The sequence below is a fragment of the Dermacentor andersoni genome, chromosome 5 (genome assembly GCF_023375885.2).
Source record: "Dermacentor andersoni chromosome 5, qqDerAnde1_hic_scaffold, whole genome shotgun sequence".
Classification (NCBI taxonomy): domain Eukaryota; kingdom Metazoa; phylum Arthropoda; class Arachnida; order Ixodida; family Ixodidae; genus Dermacentor; species Dermacentor andersoni.
The window spans coordinates 26655691-26672947 of record NC_092818.1 but is presented as its reverse complement, the minus strand read 5'-3'; the positions used below and the strand labels follow the sequence as shown (position 1 = coordinate 26672947).

At 45.3% G+C, this 17257-nt stretch overlaps 1 pseudogene; it reads left to right on the top strand.

Annotated features, from left to right (window-relative positions):
- The first annotated feature begins 1287 nt into the window (after nucleotides 1-1287).
- Nucleotides 1288-2543, top strand: LOC126529982 (uncharacterized; annotated as a pseudogene).
- Nucleotides 2544-17257: the final 14714 nt, after the last annotated feature.

Sequence of the window (17257 nt, the reverse complement as noted above, 5' to 3'; positions counted from 1 at the left end):
TGAAAAAAGCATTACCTTCATGATCTACTTCACAAGATGCACGCTTTCGAAAGCCAGGAACCAAGGTTGTATAGCGATGAAGTAAATACAGTTCACGCACAAATACAGAAATACGACTCGGAAGTGTACAAAGGAGCAATGGTGCGTTCACGCTCAACTCGCTTCACAGAGGAGCAGCCCACAAAAAGGCTCTCGGTAATGAAAAGCGATACGCGCTTTCCATCAAATATTGTAAATTGAGTCTGGTGGGTCCATATACAGAGAAACGTTCCAAATAATAAGCCTATTTTAAGCTCATTATAAAGATCTTTTCACTGCAGTTAAGCCTCAGATTGGATACGAAGAAAACGCTGATCAGTTTATTTCGCTTATGCCACCCTTAGAAGATGATCGACTCAGCGTTGATGGGCCAATAACTCGAGAAGAAATTAATTTTGCCGTCCAAACGCTGCAGAAGAACAAGACACCTGGTCCTGATGGCCTTAGTGCTGAATTTTATATAAAATTTTAGCAATTCCTGTGTGCTTTTCTTGAGCAGCTTTTCGATGAAGCCTATCAATATGGTGAGCTTCCTCCATCTTTCTATCAGGGCCACGCAACCTTAATACCAAAGAGCACTGATGATGAAATAATAAAAAAGGTAAACGGATATAGGCCGATATCGTTATGTAACGTGGATTACAGCATATTCGCAAAAGTACTGACAAATAGATTGGAGACAGTCATTACTAAATTAGTAGGTGATCATCAAACATGAGAAATTCTAGGCCGCTCTATAAAGACAAATGTTCATATCGCACGTTCAGTCCTTGAGTGCATAGAGGGTAGTACGGATCAAGTAGCTCTTCTCCAGATATACCTCGCCATAGCCTTTGATAAGATTCAACACGAATTTTTGTTCCAACTACTGCGACATCTTCAGTTATGGGATGTATTATACATTGGTATAACACTTTGTCATAAACATTGCACTACAATATTAATTGTGAACCGTACCCTCTCAGATATAATACAAGTACAGTCATCCGTTCGCCAGGGTTGTCCGCTCTCGCCTTTACTCTTCGCCAATACTTAGAACCGCTTTGCCTAAGCGTGCTTTGCGACTCGAGCATTAAAGGATACAGGTATGCCGATGAGGAAATTAAAGTGCTTGCTTATGCAGATGACATAGCCTTCTATGGCGTCGATAAGCCAAGCATTACCAAGGCAATAAACGCTACCCTGCGTTTCTGTGAGACTGCAGGAGCTACTGTAAATTTTGACAAAAGTAGAGGCTTTTGGCAAGTCATGTGGGCACTCACTCCCTCTGTATTCGCGAATATTCATTGGAATCAGTCTCTGTTGCGATATCTTGGAGTACTGCACGATAACTTCCGTAATAGTGGACCTCATTGGACGTCCACGATAATCACTATCCGTCGAAAGGTGACAACCTGGCAGGGACGTGATCTCTCCATTTTTGTGGGAGCTAAGGCATGCAATACATTCCTCGCTTCTAAGCTTCTTTGTGTTCTGCAGGTCTTGCACTGCTCACGTGTCCATGTCCAGGCCTTTCATAGAATATTTGCATGTTTTATTTGGCATTCATCATGGGAAGCCATGAGAAGGGACAACCTTTTTCTCCCGCTTGAAAAGAGAGGCCTGGGTCTTCTGCATTTGTTTGTGCGACAATTCGTCATGCGCTTATTTTACCTTAAAAATGTGCGTCATTCATTCCTTATCGCAGTTAATCGAGCACGTCTTGCGTCACACCTCCCTTTTCTTTTTGTCACGACAAACTTTGCTCAAGAACTACCGTTATGGGGCTTCCTAAATGAACTTGTCGACACTATTTCATTCTTAAAAGCCAGATTCGTCTTTGAATATTTGTTTACTGTTAATCGCACATCGCTAAATTTAGCGCTTATAGATAACCCTTTCCCTGAACCTCTGTACCGAAAGCCGTATATGTCTCTATTTGGTCAAGATGTTCTTTGCCGTGTCCGTAGAATGTGCATTGCACCAGCAGCGAAAACGTTTTTCTTTAATCTGCACACCTCCACACTGCCATTTAAAACGTGGCTTCGGGAAAAAGGACTATATGTACCCTGGAATACAAATTGTAGACTTTGCAATCAACCCTAGACAATAGAACATTGCTTTATACTTTGTCGTGACGCATTTCATTTTTGGGGCATTTTACAAAAAACTATCAAAAAAGACATTCCTCTCACATATTATGGTATCCGGTTCCTTCCTCTCAAAAAGACAGCCAGTAATACACCATGCGATTTGCTTATGTTATTAGGACTTTATTCATTATGGAGAAGTCGAATGATCGACAGACACGCCGAGCCACGTCGCTCGACAAGGTCTTTCTTCCGAGAAGAGACTGCTCAAGTCCGTAGTGTGGTGGCTACATATGATCCCGTACCTGAATGGATTTCGCGTCTGGACGCTTGTGTTTGTTTGCCAGAATTTTGAACTGTCATTGGACTGCATACTATGTGTGAATTTGTTTCTCATGTATGTTCATATGTAATGTAACTGGATTGGTTTGACACAACCGATAATTTCATGTAATAAAGTAGAAAAAATGTTGGCGCGGCGTAGTGGTTAAGTGCCGGGCTTGGGATCTGTAGGTCGGATGATCAAATCCTGGTCGGATCCGTTTTATTTTTACGTTTTTTTATTCCACTAAAACGCTCTTTGCTGCTTTCTGTATTGAAAAAAATATATACGGTGTCCAGGCAGCGCATATTTAGCGCGCTAGAGCTGTTTTTCGCACGAGTAGCCAGTGCCTCCCAGTACGCTGCGCCTGCCCAGCGCCCCAGCATCCAGCGCGCGGCACTGGGCCCATAATCCGGCGCACTGGGTCCCGGTGGCACTGGGTTTTGCAATAGGGAAGGCATCAAATGCCTGTAGGAGGACGGCTCCTAATCCCAAACCGCTCGCGCCAGTCAGGATAACGAACTCTCTGGTCAGGCCGGGGAGCCTGAGCTGCACAGGGTGTCCAAGGGTGCCTGCACTCGGGCGCTGGACGCAATGAACGACCTGTAGTTGGCCATTCCGAAACAGCGACGCAGGCCGCGTACGTACGTCCTTTGGCACTGGCAAATCGAGGATGGCTCGAAGTTTCTCCCCGTCCGGCTCAATGGAGCCGCCGCCCAGCGTAAACCCGATTAATTGAACTCAAGTCTGCGCGATTAAGGCTTTCGCCGGATTCAAAGTCATCCCGGCAGCTCACACCCTCTCGAGCACATCGGCAACGTGGGTCAAGTGCTCTTCGAAGGTCTGTCAATAAATCACGATGTCGTCAAGGTAGCATAAGCAGTGTGACCACTCGGCTTCCCCGAGAACGCGGTCTGTCAGTCTTTAAAAAGGGGCCGGACCATTACAAAGACCAAAGGGCATACGAGTAAACTCGAACAACCCTCTGTGGCACGTAAACGCGGTCTTGCATCGGTCACGATCGTCCATCCGGACCTGTGGGTAACCTTTGGAGGCATTCAGGGTTGGAAAGTACCTCGCACTGCCGAAGTTTCCTACAGTGGAACTAATCGTCGGGAGCGAGTAGGCATCTTTTCGAGTCACTCAGTTCAGACGCCGGTAGTCTACGCAACGGCGTTGACTGCCATCTTTCTTAGGCACCAACACAATTAGGGACGCCCAGGTACTGGAAGAGCGTCAGATAATTTCCGTCGCTAGCATTTCATCCACCAAACCGTCAATCACCTGCCTCTTGGCCACACTGACGGGTCTAGGGTTGCACTTCAGTGGAAGTGCATCACCGGTTTCAATCTTTTGGCTCACTAGATCGGTGCAGCCAGGTAGATCGGTGAATAGCTCATCGTAACTGGCGTAAAAATGACGACAACCGAGCCTTGAGTGTATCATCCAAGCGAACCACACTGGCGGCCAACAGATGTAGTGCCTTAACGTGCCGCACCGCTCTATGCCAATAGGGCCTAGGACCAGGCGAGCGCACGGCGCCGGGGCTTGCCCCCGAATTTTGCTCGCGACACGGTCCGAACGCCTCTTCTGCACGGGTAAAAGTCGGCGCCGGCGGGATGACGAACGGCTTAAGCGAGGAAAACCTTCCGTCGTGATAGCCACCATTAGCAATGTCCACTACGATTCCGGTTTTCAGGAGAAAGTCCCGTCCGAGAATCACGGGAACACTGAGCCCTGGGAGGTGAATGAAACGCGCGTGTCTCAGTCGTTCCCCCCATCTGACGGTCAGCCTTGCGGCGCCTGCCGAATGGGCCACGCCTTTCGCATGGTTGAAAGTCGTTCGGCTGTCTCTCAAGTTGCTCAAATCGGAGAAATCCTTATCGCCGAGCAACGAGGCGCTAGCGCCCCTGTCCAGTAGCGCCGCGAATTCACGACCAGCAAGGGGGATCGGAATGAACGGCGCGTGCGCACCAGTATCGCAGCTTGCACGGTACGCACAGGGAGCTGACAAGGGTTCGGCCGACCCTGCACTCACGAGCGACCGCTGTTTCCGTTTCCCTGCTTCCCCGGAAGCCTGTCAACGGTGCAAACCCTTTCCATGTGACCCCGCTGCGAGCAGCGGAAACAGCGCATTCCAGCCCGATCTCGATCACGGGCTTTTTCAGCTGCTCTCTTCGCGGGTTGGTTTAACGGAGTGCCGCCAGGCTCTCTGTTTTGACGCTCCCCAACGGAATAAGACGGATGACGCCCCTTTTAATATGGTAATGATTCCGAGGAGTCCAAACTGGTTCCCGAGGCCCTCTGGGGGTGTGAACACACGTGCCGATGTAGCAGTGATTCCTCACCTTCACAATTTGTCCCATAATTTCAGAAAGCTAGGTCATCATCATCATCATCATCATCATCATCATCATCATCAGCCTGGTTATACCCACTGCAGGGCAAAGGCCTCTCCCATACTTCTCCAACTACCCCGGTCATGTACTAATTGTGGCCATGGTGTCCCTGCAAACTTCTTAATCTCATCCGCCCACCTCTTTCTGCCGCCCTCTGCTACGCTTTCCTTCCCTTGGAATCCATTCCGTAACTCTTAATGACCATCGGTTATCTTCCCTCCTCATTACGTGTCCTGCCCATGCCCATTTCCTTTTCTTGATTTCAGCTAAGATATCATTAACTCGCGTTTGTTCCCTCACCCAATCTGCTCTTTTCTTATCCCTTAATGTTACACCTATCATTCTTCTTTCCGTAGCTCGTTGCGTCGTCCTCAATTTAAGTAGAACCCTTTTCGTAAGCCTCCAGGTTTCTGCCCCGTACGTGAGTACTGGTCCGTGGTGGATGGGGGCCATGGTCAAAGGTGCCGGTCCACCTCCTAACCAGAAATAAAGTAGTTTCAGCACAAAATAGAAGCACTTTTCAAGAGCTGCTTCAACAAACAATTGTACTCGGCTACTGTTTATCTTTGGAGTGTAAACTGGTTTACCGGAACCAGAAAAATAACGAAGGAATACGCAGAACACGCCAGCCCGCCCTCATATGTGCTGCTTTAGTAAAAGCGCTGCTCGAGTATCTCTAGGTAACCCTTCCAAAGCTAACTTCTTTGCTCCATGCAAGCAAAGTATTTTTTTTTTTTGTCATTTACGATACGGTGTTGATTGTATGGGCAGGTGTAAATAAAAACGCAGAGTGCTGTTTGCCAGTTGTATCTACAACGTGGTTTACTAGGTTTCACTTTCACGTCGTAAGCTGTATATAGATTAGATGGGTCGCTGCCTTAACGATCGCGTCCGTGAGTATGCAATTTCATGTGAAAAACACTCGTGATGGTTGGCTGGTGATTAACTGTACAAGCTGTGGATTCAAGACTTCATTTGACGCATGCAGTGCTGTCTGCAAGGATCGTAACCGGTTGCGATCTTAAATTATGGATACCAATGTGATTTTAGGTCTTGGCCAAAACTGTGTAAACTCCTTCATTGCTTCTGACTAATAAAGAGAATGACTTCCTGAAAAGGTGATTTGCGCTGTCAAGTGATGTCGCTTAAATGCGCATTAACTGTTTCTTTAAATAAAGGTTGTTGGAAGTTAGCGATCTGTCTTTGCTTGTATCCTTCTAGCGATCTTGAGCTATGCATCATTCTTTAACACTCACTACCACCTCACCAATGGTTAACCCCTACGTTCTGCTACAAAACAACTTCACGCCAAATGCATGCATGTCCGTTGAAAAAAACATGTGCAATGTGCTGCCCTGTACAGGAACAGCTTGAGCTGGTCACCCTTTTGACATCCCACCAATGCACTCATTCTATAGTTTCACAGTCACACAACCGTACATACAGTGTCTCTGTACAGTATAGTGTTTTTTGTCACGTTGGGGTTAGGTGCCCACTGGAAATGCAGCGTACAGCGCTCTGTGCCTATGCAGAAATCACATTCCGCAGCAAAGAAAATTCCTTTCTTATGACCCAAGTGCATTTCACATGCAAAACACCCTCCCTTGAAACTCGAAGTCCAGCCATTTTGCCCATCGACCATTGGTTGCAGTAGCCTCACCACAGGTAGATTTTCGACGGGGGGCTGGTATTCGGTCCCATCTGAATCGAAAGGGTTATTTACCCTCGTTGCTATTTGGCCAGCAATAGATCCCACCAAGTGGTGGATGGGGGCCATGGTCGAAGGTGCCGGTCCACCTCCTAACCAGAAATAAAGTAGTTTCAGCACAAAATAGAGGCACTTTTCAAGAGCTGCTGCAACAAACAATTGTACTCGGCCACTGTTTATCTTTGGAGTGTAAACTGGTTTACCGGAACCAGAAAAATAACGAAAGAATACGCAGAACACGCCAGCCCGCCTTCATATGTGCTGCTTTAGTAAAAGTGCTGCTCGAGTATCTCTAGCAGTCCAACAAGGCTGACTCTTGGGCTAGTTGGTACGATTTATTCATAATGATAAAGCTTTCAGCGCAATTAAAGAAGACAGGGATGTGGCAAAGACGCAGCACAGGGCTAACTTTCAACTGAGGTTTATTGAAGCACAGAGGCAGATATATAGCGAAGCAGGTATGAAAGATTTGTATCTTTTGTATCTTTCATACCTGCTTCGCTATGTATCTGCCTCTGTGTTTCAGCAAACGTCAGCTGAAAGCGCTGTCCTACGTCTTGGTCCCGGCCCTGTTTTTTCCATTGCGCTAAAGGCTTCGCAATATTGCGCTAAAGGCTTTGCAAGGGACTGCTCGAGTACTCTTTTAACGTGTAATGCAGGTTCCACGTACGTGCAATCTTCGCGATAAGACAACACATGGCGGAAAGAGTGATAACGAGCGTATTTTCTGATCTCCAATGATTACACGTGCCATCACTGGTTATTAGCGCTCACGACCATATTTACGCTCAGCATGCCGAACTGTCACGCACTCACCCATCGAATACAAAAGATGCGCACGAGCATAATAAAATGTAGCCAAAATGAGCTAGTCATGCAGAACATGTGCACTTACCAGTTTTGTGGCGCTCTCGCTTTTCTTTCGCAGCTTCCTTTTTACACTTTTGCTTCAGGTTGTTCCAGCATTTGTTCATTTGGAGGTGATCGCACCGCGTAATGCCGTGGTTGGCATTATGTGGTTTTGACATTTCTTTCCATGTCTCAGTCTTCTTGGTCAACGATGCGACACCAGTTTTCTTTCATTCTACAATGTTCTTGTAGTCATTCACGAGCGCGGACAGCAGGCTCTTCCCGTCTTCTGTAAAACGGGGTGCCGTCTTGCGTTGCGGTGCATTCTCTTGGGAGGAGAGCGTACGTGAGTGCGACATTTCAGCATGAAAGCCTGTTGGCAGAACAACAAGTTCGTACCAAATGCGGCGCGCAGTCGTCGCGCGAGCCCCACAACTTGTTTTCTTAACAGACGACACTTTCCTAGCAGACGACATGCGCTGGCAATTTGCAATGTCTATCACTGTGCCACACTCTCCCTCTCGTTGTTCTCGACAAACCATCCATGCGAAGTAGACAAATCGTCTGCACGTGATTTTTTATTTATGTATTTATTTATTTTGTTTTTTTATCGGGTGTTGCCACCCATATAGGTCCGGACAGGGGACTCTACGGCACTCGGTACTCCTCGTTCGCTGCACATGTTGCTCTTTTTTTCTTGTTTATGACTCCGGCCTAGCACGTTCGAATAGTTTGGTCCTTTCTTCGAAGAGTCACGTAGCCCGACCAGAACAAGGGCCGCCGCCTTTCTGCCGGAGTGCCTATAGGCGCGAGCTCCCTCAGAAACCGGCCGTATGCCTCGTCCCGGCCTCTTGCACCCGGTTGCCGGCCCAACGGCGCATGAAAGCCTTGCGGCAATCGAGAACAAAAGCCATTGATTGACCACCATACGAACCAACCATTTCGTTCAGTTCTCTATGGCCATTTCCACAAACGCGCAACAAGACCTGTAAGTTAAAAAGAAGCTAAAACCGAAATAAACGTGGCTAAAAAATTTAATAATTTGCACTCAAATACACTCTCGCGTAAAAGTGGAGCACCGACTTGAAAAAAATCGAGAAACCTGCAACTCAAAAAGCGCGCCAGAACACCGAAACTTCAAGACCACTTAAACCCGCCGGTAACGGGCGCTTTCCGTAAGTAACACTGCGTATCGCAGCGGCGAACGTTGTCAGATGGAATAAATTTACCCAAACAGCACTTCTTCATCACTTATGCACTCATAGAAATTTGGAAAGATACCTACTTTTTTGCTGTACAGCGTGCCTTACGCTAATAAATTTCTTGTTAACCTCGAACACAGGCGAGCAAACTGCCTTTGCATCGAAGCACAGTCTTGACTTGAAGAAGCAAGTCAGCTTGAGCGTCTATGAAACGCGAAAGCCGACTTGGGCGTATCGAAGTCTGCTTCTTGTTTCGGGACGACTTCGTCAAGTCAACTCCAAGCACGATCCAAGTTAGATCTCTGCATTTGGGTGTAATATGCTCCACTTTGTGATCTTTCTCACGTGGTGTTCCTATGGGAACCACCGAGACCATCAGGCACGCCAAGGATCAGATCCCGCAGAAACGATACGCTCAGCTGCGTGTGTTTCGTGTGCCCGAAGTGGACGCTCGTTCGGCACGTTTTTTTTTTATTATTTTTTATTTCATTTTATTTATTTCATCATTCATCATTAGTACAGAAGGAGGTCCCGGAGTTACAAGAACTGTCAGGGGGACCTCCTATCAGTAATTTAACAAAGCAGGAATTAATACATTATGGTAACATAGCAGCGATAGACATCAGAAAACACGAAGTTAATGAAGCAAATAAATAAATACAAAAAGGTGCTTACAATAATTGAAGTTCAAAACACAAGCAAATGAAACCGATACAGTGTATGAATAAATAAATATGTAGTAACTGACACGTTATGGAAGCATAGCAGTGACACATATCAAACAACACGAGGTTAATGTAACAGATAATTAGAAACAAATATATGCTTACGATACGCAAAGTGCAAAGGTTATATGACTATGCGACAAAAAATTTAAAACGCCTAAAAAAGGAGAAAAAAGAAGACAAAGGGAGATATGGAATAAAAAATAAATAAAAGCTAGTGATACATTAGGTAAATGCAGAATCATTGAAAACTGGAAAATAAATTTATGCACAATATATACTTATAGTAATGAATCAGTAGCCTGTAGTGTCGTTAGTAAATGTTTCTTCGTATCTCTCCTGAACTTTATTGTTGTGCGGCAGGCTTTTATGGGGTGGTAGTTTGTTCAAGTATTTAATGGCCGTAAAAAGGGAAGTAAACATTCCATAATTAGTGTTTATACGAGGGAGCAAAAAATTGTTAGAGGAAAATCTCGTATTGTTAGTGTTGGTAAGAGCAGAGTTATTAAATGCATCTAAAATTATTTCATGATTTAGTGCGCGTTATATTAGTAAAACCAATTTGAGTTGGAGCATGTAACTAGTGGTAGTATTTTTAAGGAACTGAAAATTGGTACTGCATGTGACATGTAATTGGTTGAAATTTATGGTCCTCAAGGCTTGATTTTATAAATGTTGTAGATGTATTATGTGCGAGCAATATATGTTTCCCCAAATTGAGATGCAGTATTGCAAGTGACAATGCGTAATAAAGTGACGTTCTAACGTTTTGTGGAAAATACGAGCGCGTTAAAATTAGTACTCTTATTCGAAAGGCAATTCTTTAGACCATGTCAGCATGCAAGTTAAACTTAATTTGGGGGTCAAGTTTGACGCCAAGGAAGACAACTTCATGTGCAGGTGAGAGAACGTGAGTTAGTAAGATGAGCGGTGGCGCGGGCACGATGACGCGTTTATGTGTATGAAAAAGCATAAACTGAGTTTTCGAAGGGTTGATGTGAAGTTTGTTACTTGTGCACCACGCAGATAAGTTGCTTAGGTCAGAATTTAGTCGTTTTATTACACTATTTATGCATTTGCTATTAGTAGATATAGTCGCGTCGTCAGCATATAGTATAGATGAAGTACTGGTTAAACATTGAGGAAGATCATTAATGTACACCAGGAAAAGTAAAGGGCCTAGAAGTGAGCCCTGTGAGACCCCCTTAGTGACTAATTTAGTACGTGAGAGTGAACCTCCGAAATTTACAACTTGTGTTCAGTTAGTCAAATAACTGCGGATGAGGGTAAGAGCTGGGCCACGAATGCCCAGAGCTTCTAACTTGTAAGAAAGGATGTTATGACAGATGGTGTCAAATGCTTTACTAAAGTAAACGAAAACTGCACCAGCAATATGGGAGTTGTCAAGGGCATGTTTTATTTTGTCAGTGAACGATGTTATAGCTATTTCAGTCGAATAACCTTTACGAAACCCGTATTGTTCAGGCGAGAGAAGATTAAATTTGTGAAAGTGGTTTGTTAAGCGGTTTACAAGTAGTTTCTCAATGACTTTGCTAAAAAAAGGTAGCATGCATATAGGGCGATAGTTCGAAATTAATTCTTTGTTACCTTCGTTTAATATAAAAGTTATTTTACCGTGTTTTAATTTGTCAGGGAAAACGCCTGTTGTGAACATGCAGTTAATAATGTGCGCGAGTACATCGGCGATATGAGATGATACTAATTTGATTTTAGAAAGTTGTAAATCATCAAGGCCGCGACCTGTAGTTCGTAAACTAGCGATTGAATCGGATGCTTCTTTGGGTGATGTAGGGAACAAGTAAAATGAACAAGGGGTTTGCTTGAGTACTGGCTGTGGTATACTGTCTAGCGAATTATCATGTGTAGGACAGAAAAAAAGTATCGAATTCATTTGCGATATCAGTGGCTTCCGTTACTACCCTTGTTCCTGTATTAAGTTGGCTCAGTGCATGGTTTGGTTAAGACAGATGAAAAAAGGACCTAATGGTATCCCAGGTTTTGCGGGTGTTGTTTTTGTGTTTAACAATTGTTTTCTCAAATAAGGAACGCTTGGCTTCTTTCAAGAGTCTGGTAAGTGTATTAGAATAAGATATGTACCGCGATTTTAAAGTTACATTAAAAGGTTGGCGTTTTAATTTTTGTGGAGGTTATCACGTTTCTTAATACTTTTTAAGAGGGATCCTGTTATCCATGGGTTTCTAGGGGCGGAGAACCAGTGAGTATCTTGTGTTAGACTCGTGCACACCGAGTACACGCTTTTAACTTTGTTGTTAAATTGTTCGAATGCCAGGATTGGGTCTGTTATAGAAAGTATCCGGTTCCAGTCGATTTCAGCAACTTGACTAATGAACTTACTGGTGTGAAAGTTCGCTGTTTTTATGTTTCCTTGGTACGGTGGGTTAATAGACTTGAATACAACGAATACGGGATAGTGGTCTGTCATGCGAACAGTGACTACGCCAGCACATTGCTCTAGGTGTAAGTTTGATAATACATGATCGATTAAAGAGCGAGATCCGGACGGAGGACATCTTGTGGATACGGTTATTAATGAATCTAGGCCATATCCCGCATAGCAGTTGGTATAATTAGAGCAATGACTATCATTGGGGTCAGTAATATCTATGTTTATGTCACCGAGGATGACGACATTTTTGTTTTCGTTTGCAATGATGTTCAAGATAGCATCTAGTTGAGAACAAAAGTTTGCAGAACAAGATGATGGGGAACGGTATACTGATCCAATTATTGTGTTTCTACTGTTAGCTGAAAGAAAAGATTTGTTGAATTCCAGAAACACAGATTCAACGTTAGGGCAAGAGAAAGACAGATCATGGCGAACGGTGATATGGATGGTTATCTTGGACAAGAATTGCTGAACCACCATACCGAACATCCTAACGGACACATACTTCCATTGTGTATCCGGGTATACCAAATAGCTTGCTATCAGCGTTTGTCAACCATACTTCTGAGAGGCAAATGATAGTGAGAGGGTTATTTAGATTAGAAAAGAAATCGAACATGTTATCATAGTTCTTTGAGAGGCTACGTATGTTGAAGTGTACGAGGGATTTATGGGTGAGCTTGCTGTTATTTAGTGAACGTTTTAGTTATTCTGAAGGAAAATACATTGTCTGGAATATTTATTTGATTAGATATGAAAACAGAAGGCTTGGACAGCTACGAGTTGATTAGCGTAAGGTCGCGTGTGCTTGAAATAACGCACACGCGGCCTCCTTCTGTCTTTCGTGCTTTGATGTCGCAGTTGTCCGTCCATAGAAATTTCCAGTTGTGCTGCTTTTTCAGTTCGAGGGCTTGAGGAAACAGACATTTGTTTTCTTCTGTTAAGTGGTCGTTAATAAAGACCTTGGCCTCTGCAGACGGAGGGAAGCTGAGATTAGTAGTGTTTAGCCATGCTTTCCGGGCCTTATTTACGAAATGAGCCTTCTTAGTGCAGGAACAGAAGCGTGCAATTATATGTTTATCCTTCTTCGCAGGGACGCGATGAACAATGTCTATGTAAGATGGTGCCACAGGGCAGCCAATCTTGTCGCCGATTTTTTTTAGAACAGCGACACAATTCCCGCCCTGTGTGGACGGCACACCCCTGATCTCGACATTGTTTGTGCGAGAATACTGCTCGAGGTCCGCTACCCTTCTAGCCAGCTTTTCGTTTTCCTGTGCGAGTGTTTCGTTCTCTGCATTCACAGCGTCACATTTCCCCCTCGATTCTTCGTACAGCTGATTCATCATGCGCAAACTGTCACGCATTTCTGCGATTTCATTCCGAAGGGCGTCAACATCGCGAGCAAGTTCTGCATTACTGGGCATCGCTAAAAAACCACGGGAGTAACCTTGGCAGCAGCAGGCGTGACAAAAGTTAAGAACAGAAGTGGTAAATGCCGTATAAAAACGAAGACTAACCTGCGCAACAAAAAGTATTGCTTAGTGATGTGTCCCTGTTGCCACGGCTGCTGCTGCCAAGTGAAACGCAGGACCAGATGGATCGCTTTTTTGTAGTGCTGGTGGTGCCACGGAGCGGTCCAGTTAAGTGGTAGCGTTGCGAGATGTCACCAGGTGCCGACGGTGGTATGGACTGGCGGGGATGGTGGGCGTGAAGTCCACGTGCCAAGATAGCCGTATGCTTGTCAGCACAACGGCGATGGAAATCAACGCTTGCCGATTACTGTGCTCCGATCTGCGCAACCAAAAAGCATTGTTTAGTGGTGTGTCCCTGTTGCCACGGCTGCTGCTGCAGAGGGTCGTCCGATAGCAAAAGACGGCAAAGGGCCGCAATGACTAGTGGAGTGACACGATGAGTGAAATCGCAAAGGCGACGAACTCAGCAATATGCTGTAGCCAACGCTAGAAGGTGGCGACGAACTGCTGTTAGCTCTGCAAGGAGCCGTTACGGGCAGCTGTGCCAACACGCACACTTTGGCGGAAGCAAGGCTCCGTTCCCAAACGTTCTATGTCCGCTCCAATGGGAGGGAAACCGTAACACCACGCTGTGTTTTCCACCCCTATGTGGGCGGTGTTGTGCAATAAAATAATATGCTACAGCAATTATTGCGTGCCTCACCGAGCAAATTCAATGTCTTTCTTAGGCAAAATATCGTAATAGGCTAAAAACAAAAAACTCGTTTTTGTTAGGTGACTTGAAGTGTATCAATTATCAAAATAACCTGTATATATATATATATATATATATATATATATATATATATATATATATATATATATATATATATATATATATATATATATATGCGCAGCTGATTCGCACGCGTATATCTGACGGTATGTGGTTTCATTAATGTCGAGAAAGACAGACTTGACATCATGAAACCAATTACAATAGAACATGGCCTTTACACAGTGAAAATTTTTCTAGCGGTACAGTCAATGTGAAGGCTTCTCGATACGGTGTTGATGCTTCAAAACAACTTAGAATAATAAATGAGGTAAATAATAAATAATCGAGAGGAGACAAGCTACGAATTACGTAAATGTAGGGTATTCTAAATGATTTTTTGTGAATGCTACAGGTTTTTCAACTCCCCCTTCGTGCTAATTTTTTCAAAACCCACTTTTTCACATTCTTTCATGCACCATCAAGCATAATTATATTGACATGATAGTATTTTTATTTGTATCCGGTGACCGTATTTCACCGGCTAACAAATGTTTAACGCTCGGCGCAGGATGCGCCTGCACGTATCGGATGTTTCGCAAATGTTATGGATGGTTCTGTCGGTTGTCTGTTGTCGACGAACTTTGTTTAATCTAATTGCATACGTGACACGAGTTCTGTAGTAGTTTCTGGAAGGCACTCGAGCACAAGCGAATACGCTGGAACTTTCGACGACTGATATCTAAAAGTCGACACGCTTCGACCCGCAGCTGAGATTTTCGCTGGTCGCCGAATTTGCTCGCCGCTATCGTTGTGAATGAGTGTTGCTTTTGCTCGGCACAAGTTTGCTCAATAAAGAGTGAAACTTGCAACTCCCAGTATTGAGTCTGCATGATTTTTCGCCGTCACTACTACGTGACAATATTTCTAACACAGATTTTTCAGAGATACATTGCACGCCTAATTCTTGCATAGTTGGTGGCGCAATGAGATACCGGAAAATGAAATTGTACAACAGCTTTTGATACGATGCGGCATGATCGTGCAGGGGTCTGCAAAGCTATCTTGTAGACAGACGACGCGCAAGCGCTAGTGCTGATGTCGATATTTTGTGCACTATTGCTACTTCAAAGGAAAAAAAAAACTGTTGCGGCTGGCGTGCATTCATTACTCAAACGTGGTTTTCATATCTACTAGAGCATACAGGTCACTAACTTATTGTTTCAAGCTTATTTTGCAGCAGGCTCTTTTAGGTCAGACTTGGACGGTTAAAGACAAAATAGTCGAGCAACAGTGCGCCCCAGCCGAGGAGCGAGCGTGAGCGCGTGTCAGAGTTTCAGTCCAGTGGGTGCGTGCCCTTTCTTCCAACCGACGCGTAGCGACGCGTTCGCTTGTTGGCGCGTGCCGAAGCGTGCCGACGCATGCCAGGGGTTGGGCCTTAACAGTCCTCGGGCTGCCGCCATCTATGACGCCTCTGATATAGCCTCCTCCCCCCCTATTTTGCCGATGGTCCAAGTACGGAACGTTTGAAGAGCGATTTCATTGTCTTTTCCTTCTTTTGAGGATGCATGCACGTTAGTTGCACACACCTCCTTATGCTCTGTTGCTCCCCAATCGGGGTTGCAAACGGAGGAGGCATTTCCTTTATTGCAGTGAGCGCAATTTACTTTTCTATGGCACTGCTTCGACTGGTGCCCTCCAACTGTGAAGCGAAAGCAGCGCCCCACTCGTCCCATCTTCGCTAGCTTTTCTTTCAAAGGGATGGAGCCGTTTAGGTCTCGGTGTCGTATTCCCCTGATTCGCAGAAGAAACACTTCTTCACCCGCTCCGGGTGAGCGTGAAAAACTGCCGCATTTGGTGTTTGGGGTTCCTGCCATCTGTCGTGATTTTCTTGGCGTGCCTGCTTTGGTTTGCTGCTCTCTCTCGGGGAATGCGCGAGCTTCCTGCACCGCTCTTTATTTCTTGTCTCTAGTAGGAGAAATTCGAGTATTTCAGAAAGTTTTCTGTCGACGCCGGTCGTCATCACACTTGCGGAGGATCACGCTTGTCCTTCCGGTTGATACGCAGACAAGTTAGACTTGCTGACGCGGCTTGCTTGTCTATGGAATTCGACGATCATATCCCGAAGAAGCGATAATAGGATTATTTCACACAGCATCGCAGAGTACGGGGATGCGCTGACGCCTAGTCCTCGCAGGCCAGTAACGTGCACTTGTATGCGGTCAAACAGCCGACGCAGTCCCCTTACATGAGCCGATGACGGCATTTTTGGAAGATCTTGTTTTATTCTTCCTTTTTCGCCGTACCTGCGCTGTAGTGTGTCCATGGCATCCTAGTAGGATGTTCCTGTCGCATGCAGTCCGTTCATGTTGGCCTTAGCTGGCCCAGTAAGAAGCAACCTTAAGTAGCAGAACTTTTGCGACTTTGATATACCACCGTTGGCATGCGCTGCCTGCTTACAACATTCACATAAAGCTTGCCAAGAGGATAGCTCACCGACGAAGGTCTCCATGCGCAGCTTAGGTAGTTTGATTCCCTGATGTTGGACTGGCATAGGCGTTGTGCGCATTGGCTGCGTTGTTTGTCCGTTTATTGTCGAAACAAATGTCGCGACAGGAATGGTAATCCTAGCCTTAAGAATACCCATGGTGTTCTCCACTCGGTCGTCATACTGCCCGGATTCGGCATAGTATCTTCCAAGATGTCGTCCGGAAGGCACATTTCCAAGTCGGCGTTGACATTTCGTAGTTCACTGTTGTTCACTTCAAGCCGTTGTAGGAGAGTCGATGGGCACCCTGCAATGAAATTTGCCAGTACATGTCGCGCCACCTAGCGGCGGGGTGAGCACCCGCGGTAGGCTCTCACCATCATTTCACCCTTGTCCGTGATGCGCTCAGGCCCACCTGAAAGCCTGTTTTTCCAATTTTGCAATGGATTCACCGTGGCCTCTTGGCAGCTCTTTCGTGAGAAGTGTGAATAAAAAGAACAAGCCCGGATACTGCTGCGTTAAGGATGGTCACAACGGTGAAGGAGATGTCGGCGTAAAATTGTACCGCTTCCCTTCAACACCGGGGGAAGCAACCTGGCGACTGAAGTGGATCGTCGCGGTTCCTGTCGGTATCGCGAATTTCTGTTAAAGGAACTAAGACGTAAACGCTAAAACAAGAAAAAATAAATAAATGGAAAAGAACCAGCAGCGGCATCCGCAAAAACACACAAAGTGTCAACTGCTTAAAAACGCGTGAACTGATTCCCGCTGTTGTAAATCAGTTTACATAGTTGTTTAG